Raw genomic sequence first — 23305 nt, 5'->3', positions numbered from 1 at the left:
GGGTAGGTAGGTATGAATGGAGGTAGGTAGACAGTGTATATATAGGGTGGGTAGGTATGAGTGGAAGTAGGTAGACAGTGTATATATAGGGTAGGGTAGGTATGAGTGGAGGTAGGTAGACAGTGTATATATAGGGTAGGGTAGGTATGAGTGGAGGTAGGTAGACAGTGTATATATAGGGTAGGGTAGGTATGAATGGAGGTAGGTAGACAGTGTATATATAGGGTAGGTAGGTATGAGTGGAGGTAGGTAGACAGTGTATATATAGGGTAGGGTAGGTATGAATGGAGGTAGGTAGACAGTGTATATATAGGGTAGGTAGGTATGAATGGAGGTAGGTAGACAGTGTATATATAGGTAGGGTGGTATGAGTGGAGGTAGGTAGACAGTGTATATATAGGGTAGGGTAGGTATGAGTGGAGGTAGGTAGACAGTGTATATATAGGGTAGGGTAGGTATGAGTGGAGGTAGGTAGACAGTGTATATATAGGGTAGGGTAGGTATGAGTGGAGGTAGGTAGACAGTGTATATATAGGGTAGGGTAGGTATGAGTGGAGGTAGGTAGACAGTGTATATATAGGGTAGGTAGGTAGGGAGGTAGGTAGACAGTGTATATGGGTAGGGTAGGTATGAGTGGAGGTAGGTAGACAGTGTATATATAGGGTAGGGTAGGTATGAGTGGAGGTAGGTAGACAGTGTATATATAGGGTAGGGTAGGTATGAATGGAGGTAGGTAGACAGTGTATATATAGGGTAGGTAGGTATGGTGGAGGTAGGTAGACAGTGTATATGGGGTAGGGTAGGTATGAATGGAGGTAGGTAGACAGTGTATATATAGGGTAGGGTAGGTATGAGTGGAGGTAGGTAGACAGTGTATATATAGGGTAGGGTAGGTATGAGTGGAGGTAGGTAGACAGTGTATATATAGGGTAGGGTAGGTATGAGTGGCGGTAGGTAGACAGTGTATATATGGGTAGGGTAGGTATGAGTGGAGGTAGGTAGACAGTGTATATATAGGGTAGGTAGGTATGAATGGAGGTAGGTAGACAGTGTATATATAGGGTAGGGTAGGTATGAGTGGAGGTAGGTAGACAGTGTATATATAGGGTAGGGTAGGTATGAGTGGAGGTAGGGACAGTGTATATATAGGGTAGGGTAGGTATGAGTGGAGGTAGGTAGACAGTGTATATATAGGGTAGGGTAGGTATGAATGGAGGTAGGTAGACAGTGTATATATAGGGTAGGGTAGGTATGAGTGGAGGTAGGTAGACAGTGTATATATAGGGTAGGGTAGGTATGAATGGAGGTAGGTAGACAGTGTATATATAGGGTAGGGTAGGTATGAGTGGAGGTAGGTAGACAGTGTATATATAGGGTAGGGTAGGTATGAGTGGAGGTAGGTAGACAGTGTATATATAGGGTAGGTAGGTATGAGTGGAGGTAGGTAGACAGTGTATATATAGTGTAGGGTAGGTATGAGTGGAGGTAGGTGACAGGGTATATATAGGGTAGGGTAGGTATGAATGGAGGTAGGTAGACAGTGTATATATAGGGTAGGGTATGTATGAGTGGATAGGTAGACAGTGTATATATAGGGTAGGGTAGGTATGAGTGGAGGTAGGTAGACAGGGTATATATAGGGTAGGGTAGGTATGAGTGGAGGTAGGTAGACAGTGTATATATAGGGTAGGGTAGGTATGAATGGAGGTAGGTAGACAGTGTATATATAGGGTAGGGTAGGTATGAGTGGAGGTAGGTAGACAGGGTATATATAGGGTAGGTAGGTATGAGTGGAGGTAGGTAGACAGTGTATATATAGGTGGGTAGGTATGAATGGAGGTAGGTAGACAGTGTATATATAGGGTAGGGTAGGTATGAGTGGAGGTAGGTAGACAGTGTATATATAGGGTAGGGTAGGTATGAATGGAGGTAGGTAGACAGTGTATATATAGGGTAGGGTAGGTATGAATGAATGGAGACAGTATATATAGGGTAGTAGGTATGATGGGGTAGGTAGGTATGAATGGAGGTAGTAGACAGTGTATATATAGGGTAGGGTAGGTATGAATGGAGGTAGGTAGACAGTGTATATATAGGGTAGGGTAGGTATGAATGGAGGTAGGTAGACAGGTATATATAGGGTAGGTAGGTATGAATTGGAGGTAGGTAGACAGTGTATATAGGGTAGGTATGAATGGAGGTAGATCGACTGTGTATATATAGGGTAGGTATGGCATGAAGGAGGTATGAATGGAGGTAGGTAGACAGTGTATATATAGGGTAGGTATGTAATGGAGGTAGGTAGACAGTGTATATATAGGGTAGGGTATGAATGAGTGGAGGTAGGTAGACAGTGTATATATAGGGTAGGTAGGTATGAATGGAGGTAGGTAGACAGTGTATATATAGGGTAGGGTAGGTATGAATGGAGGCAGGTAGACAGTGTATATATAGGGTAGGTATGAATGGAGGTAGGTAGACAGTGTATATATAGGGTAGGGTAGGGTATGAGGTGAATGAGGTAGGTAGACAGTGTATATATAGGGTAGGGGTAGGTATGAATGGAGGTAGGTAGACAGTGTATATATAGGGTAGGGTAGGTATGAATGGAGGTAGGTAGACAGTGTATATATAGGGGTAGGGTAGGTATGAATGGAGGTAGGTAGACAGTGTATATATAGGGTAGGGTAGGTATGAATGGAGGTAGGTAGACAGTGTATATATAAGGTAGTAGGTAGGTATGAATGGAGGTAGGTAGACAGGGTATATATAGGGTAGGGTAGGTATGAATGGAGGTAGGTAGACTGTGTATATATAGGGTAGGGTAGGTATGAATGGAGGTAGGGTAGGTATGAGTGGAGGTAGGTAGACAGGGTATATATAGGGTAGGGTAGGTATGAATGGAGGTAGGGTAGGTATGAGTGGAGGTAGGTAGACAGGGTATATATAGGGTAGGTAGGTATGAGTGGAGGTAGGTAGACAGTGTATATATAGGGGGCAGGGTAGGTATGAGTGCGGTAGGTAGACAGTGTATATATAGGGTAGGGCAGGTATGAGTGGAGGTAGGTAGACAGTGTATATATAGGGTAGGGTAGGTATGAGTGGCGGTAGGTAGACAGTGTATATATAGGGTAGGGTAGGTATGAGTGGAGGTAGGTAGACAGTGTATATATAGGGTAGGGTAGGTATGAGTGGCGGTAGGTAGACAGTGTATATATAGGGTAGGGTAGGTATGAATGGAGGTAGGTAGACAGTGTATATATAGGGTAGGGTAGGTATGAATGAGTGGAGGTATGAATGGAGGTAGGTAGACAGTGTATATATAGGGTAGGGTAGGTATGAATGGAGGTAGGTAGACAGTGTATATATAGGGTAGGGTAGGTATGAGTGGAGGTAGGTAGACAGTGTATATATAGGGTAGGTAGGTATGAATGGAGGTAGGTAGACAGTGTATATATAGGGTAGGTAGGTATGAGTGGAGGTAGGTAGACAGTGTATATATAGGGTAGGGTAGGTATGAGTGGAGGTAGGTAGACAGGGTATATATAGGGTAGGGTAGGTATGAGTGGAGGTAGGTAGACAGTGTATATATAGGGTAGGTAGGTATGAGAGGAGTAGGTAGACAGTGTATATATAGGGTAGGGTAGGTATGAGTGGAGGTAGGTAGACAGGGTATATATAGGGTAGGGTAGGTATGAGTGGAGGTAGGTAGACAGTGTATATATAGGGTAGGTAGGTATGAATGGAGGTAGGTAGACAGTGTATATATAGGGTAGGGTAGGTATGAGTGGAGGTAGGTAGACAGTGTATATATAGGGTAGGGTAGGTATGAGTGGAGGTAGGTAGACAGTGTATATATAGGGTAGGGTAGGTATGAGTGGAGGTAGGTAGACAGTGTATATATAGGGTAGGGTAGGTATGAATGGAGGTAGGTAGACAGTGTATATATAGGGTAGGGCAGGTATGAATGATTAGGCAGTAGGTATGAATGGAGGTAGGTAGACAGTGTATATATAGGGTAGGGTAGGTATGAATGGAGGTAGGTAGACTGTGTATATATAGGGTAGGGTAGGTATGAATGGAGGTAGGTAGACAGTGTATATATAGGTAGGGTAGGTATGGTGGAGGTAGGTAGACAGTGTATATATAGGGTAGGGTAGGTATGAATGGAGGTAGGTAGACAGTGTATATATAGGGTAGGGTAGGTATGAGTGGAGGTAGGTAGACAGGGATATATAGGGTAGGTAGGTATGAGTGGAGGTAGGTAGACAGTGTATATATAGGGTAGGGTAGGTATGAGTGGAAGTAGGTAGACAGTGTATATATAGGGTAGGGTAGGTATGAGTGGAGGTAGGTAGACAGGGTATATATAGGGTAGGGTAGGTATGAGTGGAGGTAGGTAGACAGTGTATATATAGGGTAGGGTAGGTATGAGTGGAGGTAGGTAGACAGTGTATATATAGGGTAGGGTAGGTATGAGTGGAGGTAGGTAGACAGTGTATATATAGGGTAGGGTAGGTATGAATGGAGGTAGGTAGACAGTGTATATATAGGGTAGGGTAGGTATGAGTGGAGGTAGGTAGACAGTGTATATATAGGCAGGGTAGGTATGAGTGGAGGTAGGTAGACAGTGTATATATAGGGTAGGGTAGGTATGAGTGGAGGTAGGTAGACAGTGTATATATAGGGTAGGTAGGTATGAATGGAGGTAGGTAGACAGTGTATATATAGGGTAGGGTAGGTATGAGTGGAGGTAGGTAGACAGTGTATATATAGGGTAGGGGTAGGTATGAGTGGAGGTAGGTAGACAGTGTATATATAGGGTAGGGTAGGTATGAGTGGAGGTAGGTAGACAGTGTATATAGGGTAGGGTAGGTATGAGTGGCGGTAGGTAGACAGTGTATATATAGGGTAGGGTAGGTATGAGTGGCGGTAGGTAGACAGTGTATATATAGGGTAGGGTAGGTATGAGTGGAGGTAGGTAGACAGTGTATATATAGGGTAGGGTAGGTATGAATATAGGTAGACAGGGGGGGTAGGGTAGGTATGAGTGGAAGTAGGTAGACAGTGTATATAGGGTAGGGTAGGTATGAGTGGAGGTAGGTAGACAGTGTATATATAGGGTAGGGTAGGTATGAGTGGAGGTAGGTAGACAGTGTATATATAGGGTAGGGTAGGTATGAGTGGAGGTAGGTAGACAGTGGTATATATAGGGTAGGGTAGGTATGAGTGGAGGTAGGTAGACAGGTATATATAGGGTAGGGTAGGCATGAGTGGAGGTAGGTAGACAGTGTATATATAGGGTAGGGTAGGTATGAGTGGAGGTAGGTAGACAGTGTATATATAGGGCAGGGCAGGTATGAGTGGAGGTAGGTAGACAGTGTATATATAGGGTAGGGTAGGTATGAGTGGAGGTAGGTAGACAGTGTATATAGGGTAGGGTAGGTATGAGTGGAGGTAGGTAGACAGTGTATATATAGGGTAGGGTAGGTATGAGTGGAGGTAGGTAGACAGGGTATATATAGGGTAGGGTAGGTATGAGTGGAGGTAGGTAGACAGTGTATATATAGGCAGGGCAGGTATGAGTGGAGGTAGGTAGACAGTGTATATATAGGGTAGGGGTAGGTATGAGTGGAGGTAGGTAGACAGTGTATATATAGGGTAGGGTAGGTATGAGTGGAGGTAGGTAGACAGTGTATATATAGGGTAGGGTAGGTATGAGTGGAGGTAGGTAGACAGTGTATATATAGGGCAGGGTAGGTATGAGTGTGGAGGTAGGTAGACAGTGTATATATAGGGTAGGGTAGGTATGAATGGAGGTAGGTAGACAGTGTATATATAGGGTAGGGTAGGTATGAATGGAGGTAGGTAGACAGTGTATATATAGGGTAGGGTAGGTATGAATGGAGGTAGGTAGACAGTGTATATAGGGTAGGGTAGGTATGAGTGGAGGTATGTAGACAGTGTATATATAGGGTAGGGTAGGTATGAGTGGAGGTAGGGTAGGTATGAGTGGAGGTAGGTAGACAGTGTATATATAGGGTAGGGTAGGTATGAGTGGAGGTAGGTAGACAGTGTATATATAGGGTAGGGTAGGTATGAGTGGAGGTAGGTAGACAGGGTATATATAGGGTAGGGTAGGTATGAGTGGAGGTAGGTAGACAGTGTATATATAGGGTAGGGTAGGTATGAATGGAGGTAGGTAGACAGTGTATATATAGGGTAGGGTAGGTATGAATGGAGGTAGGTAGACAGGGTATATATAGGGTAGGTAGGGTAGGTATGAATGGAGGTAGGTAGACAGGTATATATAGGGTAGGGTAGGTATGAGTGGAGGTAGGTAGACAGTGTATATATAGGGTAGGGTAGGTATGTGGAGGTAGGTGAGGGTAGGGTAGGTATGAGTGGAGGTAGGGTAGGGTAGGTATGAGTGGAGTAGGCGGTGGCGAGGTAGACAGTGTATATCCAGGTGTCAGAGAGAGACTTACTCCAACTCCTCAGACATCTTAGACACTCTCCTGCTCAACCTGCAGAGAGAGAGAAGTGGAGAGAGAGAGAGAGAGAGGTGGAAAGAGAGAGAGAGAGAGGGAAGAGAGAGAGAGGTGGAGAGGGGGAAAGAGAGAGAGAGGTGGAGAGAGAGAGAGAGAGGGGGGAGAGAGAGTGGGGGAAAGAGAGAGAGAGAGAGAGAGGGGAAGAGAGAGAGAGAGGGGGGAGAGAGAGTGGGATAGAGAGAGAGAGTGGAGAGAGAGAGAGAGTGGAGGGAGGTGGAAAGAGAGAGAGAGAGAGGTGGAGAGGTGGAAAGAGAGAGAGAGGGGGAAAGAGAGAGTGGGGGAAAGAGAGAGAGAGAGGGGGAAAGAGAGAGAGAGTGGGGGAAAGAGAGAGAGAGGGAAAGAGAGAGAGACAGAGAGAGAGGGAAAGAGAGAGAGAGAGGGAAAGAGAGAGAGTTAGTAACAACATGACAGATCTGATATAATATAACAGAAACAACATGTGTGTGTGTGTGTGTGTGTGGGTGTGTGTGTGTGGGGGTGGGTGGGTGTGTGGGTGTGTGTGTGTGTGTGTGGGTGGGTGTGTGGGTGGGGGTGTGTGTGTGGGTGGGGGTGTGGGTGTGGGTGTGTGTGTGTGTGTGTGGGGTGTGTGTGTGTGTGTGTGTGTGTGTGTGGGTGGGTGGGTGGGTGGGTGTGTGTGTGTGTGTGTGTGTGTGTGTGTGTGTGTGTGGGTGTGTGGGTGGGTGGGTGTGTGTGTGGGTGGGTGTTATCTCACATCATTGGAGGCAGATCATTGTCTTCCACCCAGAACGGTCTTCTGTGAGACTCTCCCACCTTCTTCCCTCTCTCCATCTCTGTCTCCTCTCCTCTCTCAATCTCTATCTCCTTCCATCTCTCCTTCATCTCTGTCTCCTCTCCTCTCTCCATCTGTATCTCCTTCTCTATCTCCTGCCCTCTCTCCTTCTCTCTCTCCATCTCTGTCTCCTCTCCTCTCTCCATCTCTCTCTCCTCCCCTCTCCCCATCTCTGTCTCCTCTCCTTTCTCCATCTCTCTCTCTTTCCCTCTCTCCATCTCTCTCTCTTTCCCTCTCTCCTTTGTCTCCTCTCCTTTCTCCATCTCTCTCTCCTTCCCTCTCTCCATCCCCTCCTCCCTCCTTTTTTCCCTCCCACTAAGCTGGGGGAGAGGAGGGGTGGGAGAAGAGGGGGAGGAGAGATAGGGGTTGTCCTCGAGACACTTCCTGGTTGGGGTTCTAGAGGGCGGGGCTTCAGTTCCTGTTGCTGTGGAAACGCCACTGCTGAGAAAGACGGCCAGTGACATCATCAAGCGGGGACAGTTCAACACAGACCAGATGAAACCAAGCGATTTCAGACACAGACCAAACCAAGCAATCACAGACACAGACCAAACCAAGCAATCACAGACACAGACAAAACCAAGTGATCACAGACCAGACCAAACCAAGCAATCACAGATACAGAGCACGGAGCTATCCAACCCATAGCACCAGACAGTAGTAGTCAAACCCAGACCATGATGTCAGAGCACCACCAGACAGTAGTAGTCAAACCCAGACCATGATGGCAGAGCACCACCAGACAGTAGTAGTCAAACCCAGACCATGATGTCAGAGCACCACCAGACAGTAGTAGTCAAACCCAGACCATGATGTCAGAGCACCACCAGACAGTAGTAGTCAAACCCAGACCATGATGTCAGAGCACCACCAGACAGTTGTAGTCAAACCCAGACCATGATGGCAGAGCACCACCAGACAGTTGTAGTCAAACCCAGACCAAGATGGCAGAGCACCACCAGATAGTTGTAGTCAAACCCAGACCATGATGGCAGAGCACCACCAGACAGTAGTAGTCAAACCCAGACCATGATGGCAGAGCACCACCAGACAGAGGTTTTAGTTGTGATACATCAGACCAGACAGAAACTGTTAGGTGGACGGACACGGACACACACACACACACACACGGACACACACGGACACACACACACGGACACACACACACGGACACACACGGACACACACACACGTTAGTGGGTAAGCAAAGCACCAAGTCTCCAAGCATCATCAGTGTGTCAGTCTGTTGTCCTGTCTGTACCTGGGTTGCTGTTTGTGTCTGTAGAGTTGGTTGGGTCCACCAGAGGGGGTGTTCTGGTAGAGTTGGTTGGGTCCACCAGAGGGGGTGTTCTGGTAAAGTTGGTTGGGTCCACCAGAGGGTGTGTTCTTGTAGAGTTGGTTGGGTCCACCAGAGGGGGTGTTCTGGTAGAGTTGGTTGGGTCCACCAGAGGGTGTGTTCTTGTAGAGTTGGTTGGGTCCACCAGAGGGGGTGTTCTGGTAGAGTTGGTTGGGTCCACCAGAGGGGGTGTTCTTGTAGAGTTGGTTGGGTCCACCAGAGGGGGTGTTCTGGTAGAGTTGGTTGGGTCCACCAGAGGGGGTGTTCTTGTAGAGTTGGTTGGGTCCACCAGAGGGTGTGTTCTGGTAGAGTTGGTTGGGTCCACCAGAGGGGGTGTTCTTCTGTTGGGCCGCTCCAGGGACAGGCAGGAACAGGTTAAAGGAGCGTCCGGTTCTCCCCGCGCTGTGTTGGTATGCCCCGGTCCTACGAGCCAACATATCATCCTTCTCCAGGTCTGGTACAGGGCACTCTTCCTCATCCTCATCCTCATCATCATCATCATAGTTACAATGGCTGGGAACGGGCGGCCTGACGACCATTGCCACGTTGGGGTGCTGTTGAGGCATGTCCATGGAGACCTTGGATTGCTGTAGCTTCCTGTCTGTGACTACTTCCTGTGCTGGGCGTTTGGAACCCGGCAGTGGTAGGAAGCGGTTGAATGTTGTTGTCCTGGTGTTGTGGGTCCTGGGGAACGCGCCTGTCTTCCTGGCCATCATGTCATCCTTCTGAAGGTCCGGAACCTTCCTTTCATCTCTCCCTCCATCCTCCTCCTCCTCTCTCACTCTCCGCTCGTACTGCGCCAGACGGGCTTCTAGCTCCAACAGGGTGGGAGGAGCCTCTGGGTTCAGGGGGGAGGGGCCAGGGTTGGGAGGCGGGGTATGTGCAGCGTCTACTCCGCCCATATGGCTGTGGGGTCATCAAGGGGGGAGAAGAGGTAGTGTAACTTTTGTAACCATAGCAGCAGGAAGAACACAACAATCCCCTTCTGACATACACACAGACTGAGAGAGAGAGAAACAAAGGGAGAGAGAGAGAGAGAGAGAGAGAGAAAGAGAAAGGTAGAGAGAGCACACGATAGAGAGAGAGAGAGAGAGAGAGAGAGAGAGAGAGAGAGAGAGAGAGAAAGGGAGAAAGAGAGAGAGAGAGAGAGAGAAAGGGAGAGAGAGAGAAAGGGAGAGATGGAAGAGAGAAATATAGAATGCCTTTCCATCTCTCTATGGCAACTTCCTGTGCAGCAAATTAAGATAAAACACAGAACACATGTAGCTTCCCACACAGCTACTCATAGAGCTAGTGACTTATGATAATAATGAATATAGCTGTAAGCAGCAATGAACGGGGTTCACAGGATGGCAGAAAAGACACAAGATCAGTTGGATAACAAAGCAAGCCATCATGTATGAACTATTTTCTTTTATGTCTAATCAGTAAAAGCATCACCAATAAACCCCAGGAAGAGTAGCTGTTGCCTTGGCAGGAACTAATGGGGATCCATAATAAACCCCCAGGAAGAGTAGCTTCTGCCTTGGCAGGAACTAATGGGGATCCATAATAAACCCCCAGGAAGAGTAGCTTCTGCCTTGGCAGGAACTAATGGGGATCCATAATAAACCCCAGGAAGAGTAGCTTCTGCCTTGGCAGGAACTAATGGGGATCCATAATAAACCCCAGGAAGAGTAGCTGCTGCCTTGGCAGGAACTAATGGGGATCCATAATAAACCCCCAGGAAGAGTAGCTTCTGCCTTGGCAGGAACTAATGGGGATCCATAATAAACCCCAGGAAGAGTAGCTGCTGCCTTGGCAGGAACTAATGGGGATCCATAATAAACCCCAGGAAGAGTAGCTGCTGCCTTGACAGGAACTAATGGGGATCCATAATAAACCCCCAGGAAGAGTAGCTGCTGCCTTGGCAGGAACTAATGGGGATCCATAATAAACCCCAGGAAGAGTAGCTGCTGCCTTGGCAGGAATTAATGGGGATCCATAATAAACCCCAGGAAGAGTAGCTGCTGCCTTGGCAGGAACTAATGGGGATCCATAAAAAAACCCAGGAAGAGTAGCTGCTGCCTTGGCAGGAACTAATGGGGATCCATAATAAACCCCAGGAAGAGTAGCTGCTGCCTTGGCAGGAACTAATGTGGATCCATAATAAACCCCAGGAAGAGTAGCTGCTGCCTTGACAGGAACTAATGGGGATCCATAATAAACCCCAGGAAGAGTAGCTGCTGCCTTGGCAGGAACTAATGGGGATCCATAATAAACCCCAGGAAGAGTAGCTGCTGCCTTGGCAGGAACTAATGGGGATCCATAATAAACCCCAGGAAGAGTAGCTGCTGCCTTGACAGGAACTAATGGGGATCCATAATAAACCCCCAGGAAGAGTAGCTGCTGCCTTGACAGGAACTAATGGGGATCCATAATAAACCCCAGGAAGAGTAGCTGCTGCAGGAACTAATGGGGATCCATAATAAACCCCAGGAAGAGTAGCTGCTGCCTTGGCAGGAACTAATGGGGATCCATAATAAACCCCAGGAAGAGTAGCTGCTGCCTTGGCAGGAACTAATGGGGATCCATAATAAACCCCAGGAAGAGTAGATGCTGCCTTGGCAGGAACTAATGGGGATCCATAATAAACCCCAGGAAGAGTAGCTGCTGCCTTGGCAGGAACTAATGGGGATCCATAATAAACCCCAGGAAGAGTAGCTGCTGCCTTGGCAGGAACTAATGGAGATCCATAATAAACCCTAGGAAGAGTAGCTGCTGCCAAGGCAGGAACTAATGGGGATCCATAATAAACCCCAGGAAGAGTAGCTGCTGCCTTGGCAGGAACTAATGGGGATCCATAATAAACCCCAGGAAGAGTAGCTGCTGCCTTGGCAGGAACTAATGGGGATCCATAATAAACCCCAGGAAGAGTAGCTGCTGCCTTGGCAGGAACTAATGGGGATCCACAATAAACCCCAGGAAGAGTAGCTGCTGCCTTGGCAGGAACTAATGGGGATCCCTAATAAACCCCAGGAAGAGTAGCTGCTGCCTTGGCAGGAACTAATGGGGATCCATAATAAACCCCAGGAAGAGTAGCTGCTGCCTTGGCAGGAACTAATGGGGATCCAATAATAAACCCCAGGAAGAGTAGCTGCTGCCTTGGCAGGAACTAATGGGGATCCATAATAAACCCCAGGAAGAGTAGCTGCTGCCTTGGCAGGAACTAATGGGGATCCATAATAAACCCCAGGAACTAATGGGGATCCATAATAAACCTCAGGAAGAGTAGCTGCTGCCTTGGCAGGAACTAATGGGGATCCATAATAAACCTCAGGAAGAGTAGCTGCTGCCTTGGCAGGAACTAATGGGGATCCATAATAAACCTCAGGAAGAGTAGCTGCTGCCTTGGCAGGAACTAATGGGGATCCCATAATAAACCCCAGGAAGAGTAGCTGCTGCCTTGGCAGGAACTAATGGGGATCCATAATAAATACAAATACATGACATCACTGGATTAGGTTGCACATCAATTAATCTTGAGTCATTTCTGCTTGGATATGTTAGATAAAACAACGTATTTATTGAATAGCCCACCATCTCAGTTGTCAATTACACAGTCTAAACCAATGGTAATGACTTCAGTAGGAAGGTTATTCCTACGTGATGACGCAGAAAACAACTGGAGACCAAATCACGGGCTCGTTCTACCAGGGGACAATGTTACAGGCACCAGTTCTACCAGGGGACAATGTTACAGGGGACAATGTTACAGGCACCAGTTCTACCAGAGGACAATGTTACAGGCACCAGTTCTACCAGGGGACAATGTTACAGGGGACAATGTTACAGGCACCAGTTCTACCAGGGGACAATGTTACAGGGGACAATGTTACAGGCACCAGTTCTACCAGGGGACAATGTTACAGGCACCAGTTCTACCAGGGGACAATGTTACAGGGGACAATGTTACAGGCACCAGTTCTACCAGGGGACAATGTTACAGGGGACAATGTTACAGGCACCAGTTCTACCAGGGGACAATGTTACAGGGAACAATGTTACAGGCACCAGTTCTACCAGGGGACAATGTTACAGGGGACAATGTTACAGGCACCAGTTCTACCAGGGGACAATGTTACAGGGGACAATGTTACAGGCACCAGTTCTACCAGGGGACAATGTTACAGGGGACAATGTTACAGGCACCAGTTCTACCAGGGGACAATGTTACAGGCACCAGTTCTACCAGGGGACAATGTTACAGGGGACAATGTTACAGGCACCAGTTCTACCAGGGGACAATGTTACAGGCACCAGTTCTACCAGGGGACAATGTTACAGGCACCAGTTCTACCAGGAGACAATGTTACAGGCACCAGTTCTACCAGGGGACAATGTTACAGGCACCAGTTCTACCAGGGGACAATGTTACAGGGGACAATGTTACAGGCACCAGTTCTACCAGGGGACAATGTTACAGGGGACAATGTTACAGGCACCAGTTCTACCAGGGGACAATGTTACAGGGGACAATGTTACAGGCACCAGTTCTACCAGGGGACAATGTTACAGGCACCAGTTCTACCAGGGGACAATGTTACAGGGGACAATGTTACAGGGGACAATGTTACAGGCACCAGTTCTACCAGGGGACAATGTTACAGGCACCAGTTCTACCAGGGGACAATGTTACAGGGGACAATGTTACAGGGGACAATGTTACAGGCACCAGTTCTACCAGGGGACAATGTTACAGGGGACAATGTTACAGGCACCAGTTCTACCAGGGGACAATGTTACAGGAGACAATGTTACAGGCACCAGTTCTACCAGGGGACAATGTTACAGGAGACAATGTTACAGGCACCAGTTCTACCAGGGGACAATGTTACAGGAGACAATGTTACAGGCACCAGTTCTACCAGGGGACAATGTTACAGGAGACAATGTTACAGGCACCAGTTCTACCAGGGGACAATGTTACAGGGGACAATGTTACAGGCACCAGTTCTACCAGGGGACAATGTTACAGGGGACAATGTTACAGGCACCAGTTCTACCAGGGGACAATGTTACAGGCACCAGTTCTACCAGGGGACAATGTTACAGGGGACAATGTTACAGGCACCAGTTCTACCAGGGGACAATGTTACAGGCACCAGTTCTACCAGGGGACAATGTTACAGGGGACAATGTTACAGGCACCAGTTCTACCAGGGGACAATGTTACAGGAGACAATGTTACAGGCACCAGTTCTACCAGGGGACAATGTTACAGGCACCAGTTCTACCAGGAGACAATGTTACCGGCACCAGTTCTACCAGGGGACAATGTTACAGGCACCAGTTCTACCAGTGGACAATGTTACAGGGGACAATGTTACAGGCACTAGTTCTACCAGATTCGACAACATTTTTAAAAAGAGTACCAGAGTACCCACTGATGTAGCCAGGGCCAGTCCAGGCCAGCGCCACAGCCAGACACACCAAGGCCTAGCAGACAGAGCAGCACAGTCCTTAGCATTACAACCCACCACTACCCGCAACAACCCATTTGGCCCTGTTTCAGATTGGTTCTTGCCTGGTTCTGTTCTAGGCTGGTTCTAGTCTGGTTCTAGCCTGGTTCTGTTCTAGTCTGGTTCTAGTCTGGTTCTGTTCTAGTCTGGTTCTAGTCTGGTTCTAACCTAGTCTGGTTCTAGTCTGGTACTAGTCTGGTACTGTTCTAGTCTGGTTCTAGTCTGGTTCTAGCCTAGTCTGGTTCTAGTCTGGTACTAGTCTGGTTATAAAGCCTCTCTTGAAAAAGCCAAACCTTGACCCAGAAAATATAAAAAACTATCGGCCTATATCGAATCTTCCATTCCTCTCAAATATTTAGAAAAGGCTGTTGCGCAGCAACTCACTGCCTTCCTGAAGACAAACAATGTATACGAAATGCTTCAGTCTTAAAATTACATTTTAATGGCATCAGACCAAGGCTCTGCATCTGTCCTCGTGCTCCTAGACCTTAGTGCTGCTTTTGATACCATCGATCATCACATTCTTTTGGAGAGATTGGAAACCCAAATTGGTCTACACGGACAAGTTCTGGCCTGGTTTAGATCTTATCTATTGGAAAGATATCAGTTTGTCTCTGTGAATGGTTTGTCCTCTGACAAATCAACTGTAAATTTCGGTGTTCCTCAAGGTTCCGTTTTAGGACCACTATTGTTTTCACTATATATTTTACCTCTTGGGGATGTCATTCGAAAACACAATATTAACTTTCACTGCTATGCGGATGACACACAGCTGTACATTTCAATGAAACATGGTGAAGCCCCAAAATTGCCCACGCTAGAAGCATGTGTTTCAGACATAAGGAAGTGGAATGCCTCAAACTTTCTACTTTAAACTCGGACAAAACAGAGATGCTTGTTCTCGGTCCCAAGAAACAAAGAGATCTTCTGTTGAATCTGACAATTCATCTTAATGGTTGTACAGTTGTCTCAAATAAAACTGTGAAGGACCTCGGCGTTACTCTGGACCCTGATCTCTCGTTTGAAGAACATATCAAGACCGTTTTTGAGGACAGCTTTTTTCCATCTACCTAACATTGCAAAAATCAGAAACTTTCTGTCCAAAAATGATGCAGAAAAATTAATCCATGCTTTTGTCACTTCTAGGTTAGACTACTGCAATGCTCTACTTTCCGGCTACCCGGATAAAGCACTAGATAAACTTCAGTTAGTGCTAAATACGGCTGCTAGAATCCTGACTAGAACCAAAAAATTTGATCATATAACTCCAGTGCTAGCCTCCCTACACTGGCTTCCTGTCAAGGCAAGGGCTGATTTTAAGGTTTTACTGCTAACCTACAAAGCATTACATGGGCTTGCTCCTACCTATCTCTCTGATTTGATCCTGCCGTACATACCTACACGTACGCTATGGTCACAAGACGCAGGCCTCCTAATTGTCCCTAGAATTTCTAAGCAAACAGCTGGAGGCAGGGCTTTCTCCCATAGAGCTCCATTTTTATGGAATGATCTGCCTACCCATGTCAGAGACGCAGTCTCGGTCTCAACCTTTAAGTCTTTACTGAAGACTCATCTCTTCAGTAGGTCATATGATTGAGTGTAGTCTGGCCCAGGAGTGGGAAGGTGAACGGAAAGGCTCTGGAGCAACGAACCGCCCTTGCTGTCTCTGCCTGGCCGGTTCCCCTCTTTCCACTGGGATTCTCTGCCTCTAACCCTATTACAGGGGCTGAGTCACTGGCTTACTAGGGCTCTTTCATATCGTCCCTTGGAGGGGTGCGTCACTTGAGTGGGTTGAGTCACTGATGCGATCTTACTGTCTGGGTTGGCGCCCCCCCTAGGGTTGTGCCGTGGCGGAGATCTTTGTGGGCTATACTCGGTCTTGTCTCATGATGGCAAGTTGGTGGTTGAAGATATCACTCTAGTGGTGTGGGGGCTGTGCTTTGGCAAAGTGGGTGGGGTTATATCCTTCCTGTTTGGCCCTGTCCGGGGTGTCCTCGGATGGGGCTACAGTGTCTCCTGACCCCTCCTGTCTCAGCCTCCAGTATTTATGCTGCAGTAGTTTATGTGTCGGTGGGCTAGGGTCAATTTGTTATATCTGGAGTACTTCTCCTGTCCTATTCAGTGTCCTGTGTGAATTTAAGTGTGCTCTCTCTAATTCTCTCTTTTTCTCTCTCTCGGAGGACCTGAGCCCTAGGACCATGCCTCAGGACTACCTGACGTGATGACTCCTTGCTGTCCCCAGTCCACCTGGCCGTGCTGCTGCTCCAGTTTCAACTGTTCTGCCTTATTATTATTGGACCATGCTGGTCATTTATGAACATTTGAACATCTTGGCCATGTTCTGTTATAATCTCCACCCGGCACAGCCAGAAGAGGACTGGCCACCCCACATAGCCTGGTTCCTCTCTAGGTTTCTTCCTAGGTTTTGGCCTTTCTAGGGAGTTTTTCCTAGCCACCGTGCTTCTACACCTGCATTTGCTTGCTGTTTGGGGTTTTAGGTTTTGAGCACTTTGAGATATCAGCTGATGTACGAAGGGCTATATAAATAAATTTGATTTGATTTTGATTTGGTTCTGGTCTGGTTCTAGCCTGGTACTAGTCTGGTACTAGTCTGGTTCTAGTCTGGTTCTGGTCTGATTGTAGCCTGGTTGGTTCTAAGTTAAACCAGGCTTCCGTTTGTAGCAAACATGTTACTTTGTAAGTAGTCTGGTTTAACCCAGTTAGGCCAAGCCCAGAACAAGATCACACCAGTTTCAGACCAGTTCAGACCAGTTCAAACCAGATCAAACCAGATGCAGCATGTCCTGTTCAGGGTCGTACCTATCCTGCTGCTCGGAGAGCTCGGAGCCCAGCGCGATGATCGGCATGGCAACGGTTGCCTTGGCCAGCAGTCGCCGTAACAACTGAGACTCCTCCCCTTCCCGGGAAGAGCTGATTGGCTGTTCCTCCAGCTCTGTCACTCCGCCAAAGGTCACAACCTTAGAACAACCTCGCATTGACCCCGTCGCCATAGAGATGATGTCAGGAGTTCCGGAACCTTTCTCCAGACATGCCTGACACACAGGGGAGGGCTAGACTCACTACACACACACACACACACACACACACACACACACACACACACACACACTAGGACACTTTTTTCTCTCTCAGCAAACAGCAAGGTTTTCCTGGTTACGGTTGCTAAGCTAAAAACTCTCCTGACCCCATCCATGTGTGTGTGTGTGTGTGTGTGTGTGTGTGTGTGTGTGTGTGTGTGTGTGTGTGTGTGTGTGTGTGTGCGTGAGTGTGTGTGTGTGCGTGAATGTGTGTGTGTGTGTGCGTGAATGTGTGTGTGTGTGTGTTTGTGTTTGTGTTTGTGTGTTAGAAACCTGGGTTCAGACATCTTGAGTCTCTCCCATTTCTCCAGATCTGACTGGGTGATGGAGGCATGGACGAAGCTCATTGGTCCGTCTCTGTGAGATGGGCGTGACCTATTATGTCCCCTCCTTCTAGCGAGGTCATCTTTCGTCTTATTGGGTAATGGGACCTTAACACCTCTACCCTCCTCCTCCTCCTCTTCCTCTCGCTGGGAGGCTGGGCTAAGGAAGGGGTTGTCTCTGCGTGTGATGATGTCACACACTGCCTCTTTCGCACTAACCAATCACAGAGGAATATGCAGCAGCAACAACACACACGCAGAAACACAAACACACGGTGCTCAGAAAACACGGCATTGGAACGCACATTCACATGACCACAACAACAGCCAATGAGGAGAGAAAACAGGAAGGAAGGAGTCTGATGTCAAAAAACAGGAAGTCAAAGTAAGAAAGGAGAAACAGTATGAAAGGAATTCCACTCTCCCTCTCCCTTCCCTCCCCCTCTCTCTCCTTACCTCCCTCCCCTTCTCTCTCCCTCTCTCTCTCCTTACCTCCCTCCCCTTCTCTCTCCCTCTCTCTCTCCTTACCTCCCTCCCCTCCCCTCCCCTCTCTCTCCCCTCCCCTCCCCTCCCCTCCCTCCCCTCCCCTCCCCTCCCCCCTCCCCTCCCCCTCTCTCTCCTTACCTCCCTCCCCTCCCCTCTCCCTCTCTCTCTCTCCTTACCTCACTCCCCCTCTCTCTCTCCTTACCTCCCTCCCCTCCCCTCTCCCTCTCTCTCTGTCCCTCCCTCCCCTTCTCTCTCCCTCTCTCTCTCCTTACCTCCCTCCCCTCCCCTCCCCCTCTCTCTCTCCTTACCTCACTCCCCCTCTCTCTCTCCCTCCTCCCTCCCCTCCCTCTCCCTCTCTCTCTCCTTACCTCCCTCCCCTTCCCCTCCCTCTCTCTCTCCTGACCTCCCTCCCCCTCCCCTCCCCTCTCTCTCTCCTTACCTCACTCCCCCTCTCTCTCTCTTACCTCCCTCCCCTCCCCTCCCCCTCTCTCTGTCCCTCCCTCCCCTTCCTCCCTCTCCCTCTCTCTCTCCTACCTCCCTCCCCTTCCCCTCCCTCTCTCTCTCCCTGACCTCCCTCCCCTCCCTCCCCCTCTCTCTCTCCTTACCTCACTCCCCCTCTCTCTCTCCTTACCTCCCTCCCCTCCCCTCCCCCTCTCTCTCTGTCCCTCCCTCCCCTTCCTCCCTCTCCCTCTCTCTCTCCTTACCTCCCTCCCCTTCCCCTCCCTCTCTCTCTCCTGACCTCCCTCCCCTCCCCCTCGCCCTCCCTCTCTTTATTTACCTGCTTCCCCCCCCCCTCTCTCTCTCCTTACCTCCCTTCCCTCCCCCTCCCTCTCTCTCTCTGTCCCTCCCTCCCTCCCCTTCCTCCCTCCCTCTCTCTCTCCTTACCTCCCTCCCCTCCCCCTACCTCTCTCAATTTACCTGCTTCCCCCCTCTCCCCCACTCTTTTCCTCCATCCATCCCTCCCTCTAATCCTTCCCACCTTGATCCCTCTGTCCCCTCTCTCTCTCTGTCCCTCCGTCCCCTCTCTCTCTCTGTCCCTCCCTCCCCCTCTCTCTCTGTCCCTCCCTCCCCTTCCTCCCTCCCCCTCTCTCTCTGTCCCTCCCTCCCCCTCTCTCTCTGTCAATCCCTCCCCTTACTCCCTCCCCTCCCTTCCTCCCTCCTTCTCTCTCTCTCTCTCTCCTTACCTCTCTCTCCCTCCTCTCTTCCTCTCTCCCTCCCCTACCTCCCTCTCTCCCTGCTACCTCCCCTCCCCTTCCCCTCCCTAACCTTGTCTCCAGCTCCATCCTGTCCATCAGAGCAGTGTGTGAGGCTCGTCTGATGTCCTCCCAGAGTTCTCTGTCCCGTAGACTGCAGGCAGGTGGGGGGATGTACTGGTACGCTCTGGGAGCAGCGGGGGGGCGTGGGGCGCGTCGGGAGGCCAGGTCATCTCTACGGACGTCAGGAGCCCTCCTCACCCCTCCTCCCCCCTCTTCACCCTCAGAGTCAGAGTCCCACGCAGCCTTCTGGTTGGTCAGGAAGTCATTATGGCGACGCAGGATGATGTCAGGGGATGGTGACTTAACTTCCTGTTGCTCCAGACGGGGCGCCGGTCTGGAGACGGGGTTGGCATAGCAACGTTACAACTCCCATGATGCCATGCTCTGCGAAGTCTGTGCTGTTAGTGTCCGTCAAACACACACACACAGCATTACACACGAACAGACACACACAGCTCAAACACAGCCATTCTATTCAGCTCCACACATCATCCTCCATCCATTCCGTTAACAGATAGTTCTAGTTAAACACCATCCATTCCATTCCAGTAACAGATAGTTCTAGTTAAAGACCATCCATTCCATTCCAGTAACAGATAGTTCTAGTTAAAGACCATCCATTCCATTCCAGTAACAGATAGTTCTAGTTAAAGACCATCCATTCCATTCCGTTAACAGATAGTTCTAGTTAAAGACCATCCATTCCATTCCAGTTAGTTCTAGTTAAAGACCATCCATTCCAGTAACAGTTAGTTCTAGTTAAAGACCATCCATTCCATTCCATTAACAGATAGTTCTAGTTAAAGACCATCCATTCCATTCCAGTAACAGATAGTTCTAGTTAAAGACCATCCATTCCATTCCAGTAACAGATAGTTCTAGTTAAAGACCATCCATTCCATTCCAGTAACAGATAGTTAATAATATCCCATTTAGCAGACGCTTTTGTCCAAAGCGACTTACAAGTCGGCTGGGGCCACTACTTTTGCATATGGGTGGCCCCAGTGGGAAACGAACCCACGACGCTTGGCGTTGCAAGCGCCATGCTCTACCGACTGAGCCACACAGGAGCCACACAGGACCCTAGTTCAAGTTACTGAGCCACACAGGACCCTAGTTCAAGTTAAAGACCATCCATTCCAGTAACAGATAGTTCTAGTTAAAGACCATCCATTCCATTCCAGTAACAGATAGTTCTAGTTAAAGACCATCCATTCCAGTATCAGATAGTTCTAGTTAAAGACCATCCATTCCAGTAACAGATAGTTCTAGTTAAAGACCATCCATTCCATTCCAGTAACAGATAGTTCTAGTTAAAGACCATCCATTCCATTCCAGTAACAGATAGTTCTAGTTAAAGACCATCCATTCCATTCCAGTAACAGATAGTTCTAGTTAAAGACCATCCATTCCATTCCAGTAACAGATAGTTCTAGTTAAAGACCATCCATTCCATTCCAGTAACAGATCGTTCTAGTTAAAGACCACAACAGACAGCAGCCAATGACAGCTCTCCTAGCTTCCCACATTACTAATCACTTTAGTCAGAGAAACAAAGCACCAAAAGCACAGTGATGTCACAGTATAGACCACACGCCATAGGCCGACCACAGTGATGTCACAGCATAGACCACACGCCATAGGCCGACCACAGTGATGTCACAGCATAGACCACACGCCATAGGCCGACCACAGTGGTGTCACAGCTTAGGCCACACGCCATAGGCCGACACGCCACATGCCTGCTGACCTGCCGTAGCGAATCACAGCGGGCAGAACTTTAATCCCCGCCTTCTCCAGCCTCTGCAGCCGCCAATGTTCTTCTACTTCCCGTTTCAACACTTCCTCTTCCTGCCCAAGACCCCCCTCTTCCTCTTTAGGCTCCTCCCCATCTGGGGCCCATGTGACTGTCTTGTAGTTTCTGGAGCGGGGCCCTGGTGGTCTCTTAAAGGGACCTCCCCCCTCCCCCCCTCCTCCCTCCTCTAAGATGGGCTGAGGGAGACTGGGAGGAGAAGGAGGGAAGGGAGAGAGGGGGAGGAGGGAGTGTCGGAGGGAGGGAGTTAGGGTGTAAGGAGAAGGAGGGAAGGGAGCGAGGGAGGGAGTGTAGGAGGGAGGGGAAGGAGGGAGTGAGTTAGGGTGTAAGGAGAAGGAGGGAAGGGTGCGAGGGAGGGAAGGAGGGGCGGGAGAGAGAGGAGGGAGGGAGAGGAAGCAGGGAAGGAAAGGAGGGGAGGAGGGAGGGAGGACCACACACAGGGAGGGAGTGTAGGAGGGAGGGGAAGGAGTGGAGGAGGGAAAGGGGAGGGGAAGGAGGGAGGGGAAGGGATCTTTAATAAGAGCATGTGTGTCTGTGTACGTCCCCTTGTGTGTGTGTCCGTGTGTGTATGTGTACCTACCTGTGTGTGTATGTGTGTGTGTGTACCTACCTGTGTGTGTGTGTGTGTGTGTGTGTGTGTGTGTGTGTGTGTGTGTGTGTGTGTGTGTGTGTGTGTGTGTGTGTGTGTGTGTGTGTGTGTGTGTGTATCTACCTGTGTGTGTGTGTGTATGTGTACCTGCCTGTCTGTGTGTGTGTGTGTGTGTGTGTGTGTGTATGTGTACCTACCTGTGTGTGTGTGTGTGTATGTGTACCTACCTGTGTGTGTGTGTGTGTGTGTGTGTGTATGTGTACCTGCCTGTCTGTGTGTCTGTGTGTGTCCGTGTGTGTATGTGTACCTACCTGTGTGTGTGTGTGTGTATGTGTACCTACCTGTGTGTGTGTGTGTGTGTGTGTGTATGTGTACCTACCTGTGTGTGTGTGTGTGTGTGTGTGTGTGTGTATGTGTACCTACCTGTGTGTGTGTGTGTGTGTGTGTGTGTATGTGTACCTACCTGTGTGTGTGTGTGTGTGTGTGTATGTGTACCTACCTGTGTGTGTGTGTGTGTGTGTGTGTGTATGTGTACCTGCCTGTCTGTGTGTGTGTACCTGCCGTGCTCTCCATCCTGGGGCCGTGATCTGCGTCTGGAGGTGGGAACAGAGACGTTCCGATTGGGCAGGAACTGGTTAAAGGGAACAAAGGTCCGTGATTCTCCGGCCGACGTACGACGAGCTAACATGTCATCACGACGGACATCTGCCTTCCTGTTGGGGGCATCGCCCTCTGAGTCAACTGATGGGGGGGACAGAGAGAGACGAGAGGGAGGGAGAGCGAGAGGGAGGGAGAGAGACGAGAGGGAGGGAGAGAGAGACGAGAGGGAGAGAGAGAGGAGAGGGAGAGAGAGACGAGAGGAAGGGAGAGAGAGGGAGGGAGAGAAAGACGAAAGGGAAAGAGATGAGAGGAAGGGAGAGAAAGACGAGAGGGAAAGAGGGAGAGAGAGACGAGAGGGAGAGAGAGACGAGAGGGAGGGAGAGAGAGACGAGAGGGAGGGAGAGAGAGACAAGAGGGAGGGAGAGAGAGACAAGAGGGAGGGAGAGACGAGAGGGAGGGAGGGAGAGAGAGACGAGAGGGAGGGAGAGACGAGAGAGAGAGAGACGAGAGGGAGAGAGAGAGAGACGAGAGGGAGAGAGACGAGAGGGAGGGAGAGAGAGGCACGAGAGGGAGGGAGAGAGAGGGAGGGGGAGGGAGGAGATGAGAGGGAGGGAGAGAGAGACGAGGGAGGAGGGAGAGGCGAGAGAGAGAGAGAGGGAGAGAGAGACGAGAGGGAGGGAGAGAGAGACGGGAGGGAGGGAGAGAGAGACGAGAGGGAGGGAGAGAGGGAGGGAGGGAGAGAGAGAGGGGGAGGGAGAGACGAGAGGGAGGGAGAGAGAGATGAGAGGGAGGGAGAGAGAGAGGGAGGGAGGGAGAGACGAGAGGGAGGGAGAGAGAGACGAGAGGGAGGGAGAGACGAGAGAGAGAGGGAGAGAGAGACGAGAGGGAGGGAGAGAAAGATGAGAGGGAAAGAGGGAGAGAGACGAGAGGGAGGGAGAGAAAGATGAGAGGGAAAGAGGGAG

General features: G+C 49.3%; 1 pseudogene; it reads right to left on the bottom strand.

Moving 5' to 3' along the window:
• The window catches only part of LOC135530748 (LIM and calponin homology domains-containing protein 1-like), a 92011-nt pseudogene that overhangs the window by 57964 nt on the left and 10742 nt on the right, over nt 1-23305 (bottom strand).

The sequence above is a fragment of the Oncorhynchus masou genome, unplaced genomic scaffold (assembly GCF_036934945.1).
Source record: "Oncorhynchus masou masou isolate Uvic2021 unplaced genomic scaffold, UVic_Omas_1.1 unplaced_scaffold_1412, whole genome shotgun sequence".
NCBI lineage: Eukaryota > Metazoa > Chordata > Actinopteri > Salmoniformes > Salmonidae > Oncorhynchus > Oncorhynchus masou.
The sequence above is the reverse complement of the archived record's forward strand: the minus strand, read 5'-3'. Positions and strand labels throughout refer to the sequence as shown.